Genomic DNA, 12,054 nt, shown 5'->3' on the forward strand with positions numbered 1-12,054 from the left:
GACGTCAGCTGATATACGTAGTTTTAGTCTATCCTGATCGAAATAATCGTAGTCGATTAGTAACGTATAGACAGTGAAGAGTTCATATTTCGGTCATTAGAAGAGCTGATTCAGCAAGATTTTTTAACATCTTCCAATTCGATGCTCTTATTGCTAATATTTGACTTTAAATTTCCTTGTAGCTTTAAGAAAATAAGTGCTTGTTTTCACAGAAAATTAAGCTTCGCTAGAGAGGTCATAGAGCGAAGGGCAAAGAACAAATGGAACTCTATGACAAGTTATTCATTCTTTGATCGAATAGCATTAACTGCTATAACGACCGCTAACATATCGAGAATCGCTTTGTTAAAGGCTCAACAGGTTGCGAGTAAAAAGAATTCACCGTAGAGAAATGTTCGTTTTCGTAAGCCAACTTCTTTGATCAACTGATTGCAAGAATCACCAAATACCTAATAATTAGACAAAATAAAGTAACCAATTTACACAGTGCTGACCACTCAGATCAAGATAATAATAATGTATTTTCAATAAAAATAATGGAATCTACGTATTAACACCAGGCAAAACTTGAGCGCGCCTAGAAACAAAAAAAAAAACATCTATCAACGACATCATAAGAGAAACCACGAATTGTTCATGTAATAGAATTATACTATGAAATGCTGATTCACTGTTAGGTCATAGCCATTTGGCACAATGATGTTTTGTTTGTGGTGGCGGCGGCGGCGGCGGCGGCGGCGTCACAAAGAGCAGCGCCCCCTATACCTACACCTCCCAGCCGTCTTGATATACAGCGCTCCACGAAAACTAAATCTCTAATAGCGGATACTTAATTGTTTATAGGCAATACTATTGTGAATATTACTATTTACTTCGAACAAGTGGGCCCAATTTTGACCTATACTAAATGTGTTATGTAAGTAATCAACAGTAGGATTGGAGTGAATAGAACAAATATTCAATGAAGTGTTTGAAGATACGTTAAATCATAAGTTATGCAACGAACGCTACGTTGTGAGGTGGATATGAATAACGATGTTGAGAAAACGAGAGGAATCTCGTTTGGAAATAACGGGCTAAATAGATATTAAAAGAAAGAAGTCAGATATATTAGATTTATATAAAACAGCGCTTTTATAGGTTAACAGAAAAAAATTGACGGGGTGGCTAATAACAATAATAAAATGACAGAATATTCGCCTATCGACTTCAACTTTTCTCTGTAACGACTTTTAAGCATTCTTGATTGATTGGATTTTTAACAGGCCACGCAAATGTCCTGTGGACACAATAATACGTTACGACTTAACGTACTAACAAGCTCGTAAGTAATGAGTACGTCTTTTAGTTTTTTTTTTTATTCACTGCCCGTTCTCTGTAGGGCAATCGTACATATAACGTACGCTAAGGAGTCGAATAATTTTGAATGAGACATAAAAACATTAAAAAAAGACATAACAGGACTTAACCAATTGCATTTTTCATAATAGAAATCATTCCCATATGAGTAATTGAGCTAAGTCATTTGTGTTTGACTGAAGAGTTAATTGAAGTTAGAAAAACGAGCACAAGTTTGTGTTTAGCATCGGGACATTTAGCCAAATAATTAGACGGAAGTAGATAAAATTATTGATATTATAAATATTTACTGCTGCGGTTGATTCCGCTTTTTCTTTGGAAAATTGTATTAGCGCTTTCAAGCTGATATTTAGTGAGGGCGAGCTAAAAAGGCTTATACCTGTAAAATGTCTCAAAGCATGCTACGGGCAGGTGTCATTATCTATTTATCACTGAACACGTTATTTCGGCCACAGTAAGCTTAGCTGTGTATTATACATATTGTTACTTCATGGCCTAAAATATGCATGTTCTAGTTAAGAAAGAATAGGTATAGGCCTGGCCTAGTAAGGATTCTTAGCTGAGTATTGTTACGCAGATTTAACCACAATGATTACTGGTTGAATAACATTATAAAGGGAGATCTAAAAGTTGATAAAACAATTAACAGACCTAGAAGCAGAAAAATCGCTTTAATTTGTACAACAAAGCAACCTGCGATTTCAAACCTTTGTCTTTGATTCATTTAGCTGGCATTATACACTTACAAGCATTATAGACATGAGGAAAATTATTTGTAGATATTTTGAAAAAACTCAGAATGATCAGAAAGCTCGGCGGATAGAGAAGCACATATGTACATGTAGGTGTGTTTGATTACTTTGTCCGTGTTTTGGACATTGTTAGCTCGGAGAATTCAGTAAACTTGACAACCTTTGAATCGATTTATACGAATCGTGCAATCCATATGGTCCCGATCTACATTTTATTCATATTTCCAATTATTTCAACAATAGTCTTCTATCAACAACACCAAAAGGCAGTCTTATTCTAAAATTATTATTTCGATGTCGGGATAGTTACTAATTATCGAAAGCACTGATCTACCGCTAAAACTAAATAAATTCGAGGCAGACGATACAGTCAGCCTAAAACGCTCGCCGCGCACTGTTATCAAATTGTGTGGTCTTTCTAGTTAGCTGATCAAATAACGACATAGGCAATCCAACACACTGAACAATCTATCACCATTAAACGAAAACTAAAGTTACCTGAATTATAATGAAGTGCTGGAAGAGTTTCACAGAGCAGACAAGTACTTAGACAGACGCAATTAGCTTGGCCTAACATTTTAATGTAATTGGTAACTACTTCGCCGATGTCACTAACGTCCTGTTTACCCGCAAAAAATGTAACAATTTTCACGCTTACAAAAGCTGCACAAACTGTAATAGCTGAAATTTATATGCATAACTCTTTTAGTGACAGACACTTTTTGATCATTTTCCAAATGCAGGTACATCTTTTTTTATGGGCTTGCATGCCTCGTAAAATGCTCCTCCGGAACTCGAACGCATAAAACCGGGTCTTTGTACACAGTTACAAAAAGCTTTTAATATTTATGTTTCAATTCTGGTTTATAAATTGGTTTATAAATATTATGTGAAATGAAAACATCAACTAACCTAACAACTGTTCGATTTCGCTTAATCTAAAATATAGGTGACTTATATAAAAGGTTTTTATGAGCGAAATCTCACTACCCCTGTACCTGCATGTCCAACATACTGCGCTGGAGACAACATCCCAATAGAGTACATCAACAGCCAGCTCGGTGTAAAAAGATATCAGTGCTCAACTATTTCTTTGAAGTGAGAATAAAAAAATTTGGTTCGTCTAAAATAGTAAGATGGATATGGATATAATCTTCTTTATTCACACAGATTGTATAATATATGCTATTGGCGGTACTTGAAGCAGTGATTCCCGTCTTCTTTTCAATCAGAGGCTTAGTTTCCCCACGCATTATGAATGTGTATCTCTTACACAATCGTTTCTAGAGTTCAAATCCACTAATGTTATTCATAGAAGTAACCACTAGCCTATAGTGACTATTTGGCATTTTTGCACATTTTGCAGGCATCATATTTTTGTGACTCTATTGGCCTAATACGTGACCATTCCCCATGCAGGTCACACATTTGCTAAGAAATCACCCAGCAATTTTTTTCCGCCTCTAATTTAAGGCCGATCCAACAATCTTTACCGATCTGATGTACGCAACTGTTAATATAATATAGTTTAACTAATAACACATCCTCAGGACGCAATTCTATCTCAAGGTCGTAGGCTTAATAAAACCATGTTAAGCTCAACTAGGATATAGTCTCTTCGCGGTAGCAACTTGGAACCTTTAGCTATAACTAAGTAATGATTGTTTAAAGGGTAGACACTTACTGGTAGATTAGCTGGTACAATTAATGCTGAGTAGAACGATTATCAACTACAAAATCACAGTGCCGGCGACCTGTGGAAAAAAAACACCAGTTTTTTTTTACGATAAAACACACTTTTGTGTTTTATCGTAAAATCCTTAGGATCTACATATATACTTCTAACTGTAAATTAAGCTATTTGCTTATTCCTTCCCTGATCTTTTCGGAACAGTTCGTTTGAATGGCAGTAAAGTCAATCGATTATAAACACAAGAAAAAGACATCTAGAACACGCTTCTTTTTTTTTTCTCAAATTTCAGTCAAAAGAATATTTAAAACAAAAACTAAAAAGCAGTTTTAAAGCTTTATAAAAGCATCTGCGCAAATTAAACATTGTTCTAGAATCTCATCCCTTTTCTCAACTGAGTTCCAAAAGACGACACGTTACGTAGCTAGAACAAAAAAGCGCATCTATTTATCTATATACATTTTTAGTATAATTTTCGTATGCTTAGCTAGAATCATAAGTATTTTACAAACGAAAATAGAGACATGGGCAAGAAACGGAAGAAAACTTCAAGGGATTAATAATGCTATTGATGCTACTAAGACAAAGGCAGGTAGTTTCGTCAAATATGGGGCCGCATTGTTCGGCTATTTAAGTTAACGAAAACCACAATAAAACACCTAACAAAGGGGTGAGTCTGGGTCTTGAGAGCGCAAAGCGACAGGTTTATGGGTGGCAAATTATCGGAAGTTCAATTGTGAATGCCCTGAGAATTGCAGGATTGTTAACGAAAAGGATGTACATTTCACACTGCGCAATGTTCTCACGAGAAGTAATTGTCACTCACAGTCAGATCTTGATTAAATGTGAGAGTCCTGCAGGATAATTCTGCTGCTTGTCTTTCCGTCAAATTGAAAGAATGTTTTTTTTTTCTTTCGGTTTTTCTAATGCATCTTAATATAGATAATAGGATATTTATGTAGTCTGAAAGGAAGCCCTGAGATTTGTTTTTTAGCAGGAGCGCTATTAGGAGTACAGTCAGATGCTTCTGTCGAGTCTCCCAAATGCTCAAATTTTACTATAACTACCAGTAATAGTTTTTTTCAGTGTAAAATAATTTGGCCTAAGCTTCCAAGATATTTACGGTACTTCTATTCATCATTGTTTAAGCAATACTTGAAGCAGTTGCTTTTGAAATTCCGATAGCTTGTATAACAACCCTTTAATTTCCAAACCAAAGCTGGCCCATTTCCTCGTTGGTTTGTCCAAGTGCTCAGTTTCTCAATAGTTACCGTATGGCAATACGTTCACTCCAGATTTAGCGCAATGATCCCGTTTCACCATACGGTCTTTCCTGAATCTGTTGTTTCTTCCATTGCTTTCTATGCTAATATAGCTGTTGCGTACCACATTAAGCAAAAAATTATTTGATGATATCGTATGTGATTCAACGGTACTTAGATATGGTAGATGAATGAATATCCGCTAATTACGATGATGACTCGCTTTCAAGTGAAAGTGAATGAAACGGACATCGGGCGCTTTGAAGTAAGTTTTATTTAGGTTGCCTGTCTTCAATATAGCCTCTTTTTGGACGGACGAACAATTTTAACAGGTCAGCAGTACTATTTATTAATAAACAAATTATATATTTTTTCTCTATTCTTCTATTTCTTATCACTAGGCGAAATTATCTGGAACAGCAGGATGAGTAAATGATTTCGGAATTTCACCGTATATTTAATAAAAGCTAAATAATATATCTATTAACCTTAATAAACAAGCCAATTATTCCGGTTATGTTAGATTGGGAAAAAATATCTGCGGTTCTTTCAGATGTATGTCGTTTCTGATACGCATACTTCGTTTAAGGATAACATGACGTTGAGCTGAAAACAGTGATTATGCTCAGTTTGCTGCCAATTATAGGGCAGATACTGTTTTTCTTTTTAAGAGGAGCGTACCGGAAGATTTTGCTGGAAATATCGACGTTAAATAAAGCAGTTTTTTTTACGTATACTGCTATTTCATCTTAAGAATCGTATTCAATCAAACGCAATATATATAATAAAAACCTCTCGTTATGTATAACTGTAACTGCATCTAAACTAGCAGCTCTCTTTTGTTTACATCTTTTACCGTAACACTGTTTTCAGCCATGCTGCGCCGTCCTCGCGAGGCTACGCCTTCTACAATAGCCAACATCGTCTGCAACGCCTCCCAACTAGCCACCTTTCTGACAACCGCACGCCATTGCTATGGTCGTCGTAATAGCCCGTATTAACCTATGTCTTTTTCTGGACGCTTTACGAGTGATCAAACGGCTACAACCGCTGAGACGAAACACAATTTGAAGTGGAAGCTGTTTTCAAGGGCAGATGGATATAGACTTTTATATGTATAAAGCGTTTATATAATAACTCCCTTGTGTTTATTAAGCACACGGTGATGGTTGGAAATTAACTCGGGTATATGATGGTTCAACTATTTTTATTGGAACTTTAACTAGACGGTTACATTACATCAAACGGTTTCTATTACTCGCTAAAATAATTTTAGTATTACTTAATGTGTGCATATGGTCGCGCCCAGACCTCAGCAATACATTTGCATTTAAAACGAAGTCATAATCAGCTTCATGATAACACGCCCCGCTAAAACTAATTATAATAATCCACTAACCCTACTACAGTTAACGGCTAACTACAATATATTCTGCCTCAAGCATTTTATGTACAAAGTTGGGCCACTTTTATCTAGGAGTCATGATATTATCTAAAAATTGAGTAGAAATCCTTCCCGTTGATGATCGGCCTCGGATCGGATCGGTGATACATCAATGAGAATTTATTAAATATATAAAATACCCGTAAAGAGTAAATGATTGCATCAGTCCAGTGCGAAAAGTTTCACTTGCCACTATTACTGCCTACCATACACTTGCCGCTTTGCGTATAATTTTTTTTTTAGACTCTTTTGCTTATTACTTTTTCAAATACGTTCATAACGTAATACATAACGTATAATATGTACATTCGTAGTTTACTATTTTTTTTAATCCACTTGTTTCAGGCTCTGTACTATATTATTGAGATCCAATAAAGTCCTTGCGCTTCTTTAGAAACGTCTCATCGACTATTTGCTGTTCCTGAAAACGGATTGCTACTTAAAGTGGTCCCCAATCTACTCAAAATCGGCTAGGGGATGCTTTGTTTACAGAAAAATTCTTACTTAATCGGCTATATTATGAACGCAAAAGGGCTTGCACTGCGAATATCGTTGATTTACTTTAACAGAATAAGTTAAACCTGCAGCGGGTTCATGCTCGTCTTCGTATTTCTTCGCAAAACGTTTCTGTTCGAAACTTCCGGAAAAATTCCGTCTTTTGGGGTTTGCAATCATAGGAAGCTGATGCATTATGTCAACAATACAGTAACGTACGATGCTTAAAGCTTTAAAGCAGCACCTTTTAAACGTTCCTATTCGACAGAGAAACGTCAGCTGAAATTTAGAAGTTGAAATAAATAATTCCAAGGTACTTTAGCATGAAACGCCCGATGAAGTTTAGGCTTTAGGTGTTTCTAGTCACGCAAAAGAGCTACTTCCGCCAACCAATAACTGCCGTGTGAAGGCTTTTCTGTAACACTTCTTTCTAGTGTAGCTGTTGGGCTCGAAAATAACTTATGGTGTATCAGACTGTCCGTCTTTTGCACGCCTTTTGCATGATAATGGGCTAGCTAATCAAACCTATCAGTGATCTTTCGAGATTTTCGTTTTCGAGATGAAACTACTTTCAAAGAGCATGAACTTTTGTCGAACGGGAGTCTTTCTCATGGTTAGTGGATGACAAGTACTCAACTGAGTTTATTCAAATCAGAGTTCAGACGTAACATCGAAATACCAACAGCAAAAAAACCTTTACTGAACGAATGTGTGTGAAAATCTAGGTTCACTAAAAACACGAGGCGTATGCTATAGTGCACTTATTTGGCATTTGTGGATGGTCATTATGAATGTATTATTTAGATGTGGATCTTTAATTCAATTTGCAAAAATGGCCCAGAGCTAGCTCAAATCTACCTTAATTGTTCTATATATACGTGAGATATATGCTTAAGTATATATTTATATGGCTTTAATGAAACGCTCGGAAGTCTATTCAAGCAAATAGGCTAGTGGTCCACAAAAAGAACGGTAAACAAACAATTACTTGGCTTATAAGGTTACTTTAGGCGTTAAAGTTGACCGTAAGACCCGTTCTAGGTTAGGTTGTCGGTTCACGAGGAAAAGTTGCAACCGGCTGGCTGCGTCAGCACTGTCCTGTCGGGTGGTGACATCTGGTGGCCAAAGAGAAAACGGCCGGCCAGGGGTTACTATAGGGGTTGCCGCGATTCCTCGTTTTTAAACAGTTGCTTGGAGAGGCTCGTCTGCTGACTACGACGACTGTGTGTCCCTCTGTATATCAGCTCAGATCATTGACTCGTTGACTAATAAAAAGGAATTGGATTTTCGGCAAAACTCAACAGGCGGTCTTGTTTTCAAAATTGGCAGCTAAGCTATATTCTCTGTAGATGTCTTGCGAAGAAACCGTGAAAGAGTGTTCAAATTCTACCTTTAACTAAAGACCATACAAGACCCGAAGATACTCCAACTTCTTCAGTATTTAATGCGTTTTCAATTGCTTGTAGAGCAGGAAAGAGGAAGAGCTATGCAAGTCATGTATTATAGCATACAGCTTTTATACGCAGTCACATGCTTATGCTGCAATATGTTCGTCGGATTTTGTTTCGTAGTGGATAAGCGATACTTTGCAATGGAGCGACAAGTGTAGGGCGGAAAAAAATAGAAAAGTCGAAGTAGGGAAACTAATTTTAGGTTAATAGGCAAATCGGATATAACGCATCAGTAGAAATGTTAAACAGCAAACACGTTAACTACCGCTAAAACAAATCTCAGCATTGACAGGTCATACGAAGCCGAAAATTTATCTACCGTTAGTTAAAGCTACGACTGAGTCCATTGATAAATCAACTATATGATGCCGGTGACAGCACAGTTCGTTATACAATTTTTTTTCACGTAATTCCGCGTATTGCATAAGTACGAAGACGTCTTATCGGTCCCTCAAGCGAGAACATCATCAAGTAGCACGTCTATGTACACACGCACGTATGAGACTGTAAATCTGTGTATTGAAATCCATTCGAGGAACAGCGGGCTTCGTTCCATGTTTTCCTTACCATTAATTAACACAACTAATCTGATTCGTTCGTCTAAGCTGAGGTCAAATACACAGTAGCAGTTATTTCATTGTAATTGCTTGGCCTTTGCTAATCTTTTACTCTTTTGCAGTTATTTCTATAAATTGTCTAACGTATTCGTTTAATATATTGCTTAACATATATAAACTTGTGATTTACCTCGTTCTTCTTCTGATAAGATGTAATAACGTATGTAAATTGTAGCGACCACGGCTTATTATTATAGAATCGGCCAGTATAAGGATTGTCTTCTTGAGGTGCATTTTTAATGAGAAATATTTTTTATATGAATTATTTACCCCTTAAATGAAGATTAACTTTATTAGACTATATAGACTAAGGTATAAGATTTTCATTTCATCTTTTGTTATACGTACTTGAAATCTGTACATACCTATATTTAAACTTATGTAGTGCTACTGATGTATTGACTCTATTCCAGGGATGTCAGTAAGGCTTGAGGCTTTATATACCTCTATTTTTTAGCAAAAAGACATAATAAACATAAATCACACATCCTACAGCTTTGTGCATTATAAACACTTCATTGTGGCTTCATATGTTTTTGTTAATTTAATGACCCTTTTCCTGGTACGCCACCAAAGCTAAAAAATAATTTTCATATTGTTTTATTTTTGCTTTTTGTTAATAAATAGTTGCATATATTGAGGTTAAAATATTTTATAGGTCTCGGTTGGCATATTGATTCTGCTTCTGGATCGGCACCAAGGCTTAAACAATTTTTTTTATAATAAATATGTACTCACAGTTCTTTTTTAGCATTTTTTAAAAATGAATGAGGGAGTTTTTTGTTCGAAAAGTCAACTTTGCATTAGCCGTTTTTGAAGCCTTCAGATGCAATTATTGCGATTTCGCCGCGAATTAGCTCAAAATGCATTTTTACAGAGAACAGTCGCACATGCATAACAGTACAATTGATAGAACTTTTGCCATTTTTACTTGGAAAAGCTCATTTTAGCTATAGGGAAACGTGCCGTATTTTTATTCTATCTCTAGATATAAACAAAACGCCTTTACATACCACATCATGTTAGCTTTCATCCATCGATTTTCTACCATGAAAGTAAAAGTTATGTGTATGAATATGTATGGTACCTCGATTAAGCTCATCAAGAGATTTTGATTAGTATACAAGAAGAAGTACACTCTTATATACACTGTCGAGCATGAAAATTAATTCGATTTTTAGTCTTTTTCAGGACGAGATATCTGCTATCGGCTACTTTAGAGAGTTGGGGCCGATAATGTACCTCACGTTGAAGACAAATTAAGAAAGAAAATTTACTCTGAGAGAAAAGCTGTCGGAGAATATCTCGAAGAAGAAATAAGTGTTACCTAAATGTTCGCCACATTAGCCGTTATATACAACTTTTGCAATTGACACTTATCGGAAGTTTGCTCCAAGCTCTTTTTGGGAACAGATTTTCAACCCCATTGCCGCATAAGGGGAACAAATGTTTCACTCGGTTCATGTTCTTTTTGACACAGAAATACCCATTTTAAGTATAGGAAAGTGCGTTACATTTGGATAACACCATTTCTAATAATAAAATACCATTTCTATGTAAATCCTAACGTAAGTATCGGACTGTAGTTTTATGAAGTTTATGAAGTGAACTTTCTTTGGTCTTGCCAAAATGTAAGCCTTTACAATTTTTTTGTGAAAACCGAATTGCAAATTTACACGTTCACAGTTACCCCGTTGCGATTTACCTGCCGCTCTGCAGCGCCATCTCGTGGCAGCTATCCCGTTATAATAATTCTATCGATGAATCGACATCTATGCTATTGCAGGTCCCCTGGTCCATATAAATCACTATTAGATTTTGAATTTCCTGTTACATTTATCCTGTTTTCCAATTTCAATTAACCCAATGACCCGAAAAAATAGTTCACCCAACCGAAATGTACGAATCATAGATCGTAGGACTGCCGCGGACCATGTGTTACGGCGGCAAAGCGGAGTTATTGTCACTTGACAGTTCGCGTTAGTTACGTAGTTACTCCAACTGAGATACATACAATAGGTTTGTTGCGAGCAGGTAGTATGTGTGGTCTTTCCCGATCAACTTTTTCTGATCTTTTTCCATATCAATCCATACTACATACAGTTCCCCTAGACTTTTATTTCATTTATTATTTGTTCAGTGCTGTTATTATACTGTAATAGGCTTTTAGAAACGACCTCGTTGATTTTACCGTCTAGACCCGATGAGCTTTATAGAAGTTACTATGCACTACTATACTATAGGTTTATTACATGAAATTTAAGATTCCGTATTAGTCTAGTACTGCCGTGATCGCGTAAGCATTTTATGTCGATAATACGTTGAGGTACAAACGCACAAATATGAAGGAGCCTGTTAGGTAAAAGATGAATATATAAGCACAATGGTGAAGAATGGACACATTGCAGAATTAAGATCTTCTGGCTAAATTCAAAATCTGGTTCTAATATGTCAATTGAAATTAACAATTATAGGAACCTCCGAAGATGTACGCTTTGCATCGTATAACAGTAAAATGTCAATCGAATAACTGTGCTCTACTAATTATAATATAATTTCGACAGACAGTCGACGAATACTCGTGTTGCTGGAATCTCCGATGGAGATGGAACCATTGGAAACGTACATGTCTAAAGGAAATAGTAGTTTTCTTCCGCTCCCTCTTTACGCTGCACTTATAGGCTTTTTTACTGGGATGCATGTAGTATTTCGCTATACAACTGTTATTCTTGTTGGTCTTGTTGCTGTCGTCATTGTAACAACAAAGGCCTTAGCAAGAACGGTGGTGGTAACAATTACGCTGGCCACTTCGTTTATTTTTCTCACCTTAGTGATGGCAACCGGCATAAATCCGCTATGGCCGTCTGACTGTCGCTGTTTACTGTTTCTTCTTCTTCTTCTTGCAGCTTAAACATTTGTACCGATTGCTAACGCGGTAGAAGTCTCAATACTTGTAATAGAGGTAGAAGTAGCAGTGGTAAAAA

The 12,054-nt window shown here is 36.3% G+C and overlaps 1 long non-coding RNA gene across 1 annotated transcript; it reads left to right on the forward strand.

The window, feature by feature from the left end:
• Window positions 1–808: 808 nt before the first annotated feature.
• On the forward strand, window positions 809–6,940 carry LOC111259999 (uncharacterized). The gene is made up of 3 exons (XR_002679984.2): window positions 809–916; window positions 1,266–1,324; window positions 5,937–6,940. It is a non-coding gene; the product is annotated as an uncharacterized LOC111259999 (long non-coding RNA).
• The last annotated feature ends 5,114 nt before the right edge of the window (window positions 6,941–12,054 follow it).

This window comes from Varroa jacobsoni, unplaced genomic scaffold, assembly GCF_002532875.2.
Source record: "Varroa jacobsoni isolate VJ856 unplaced genomic scaffold, vjacob_1.0 scaffold_390, whole genome shotgun sequence".
NCBI lineage: Eukaryota > Metazoa > Arthropoda > Arachnida > Mesostigmata > Varroidae > Varroa > Varroa jacobsoni.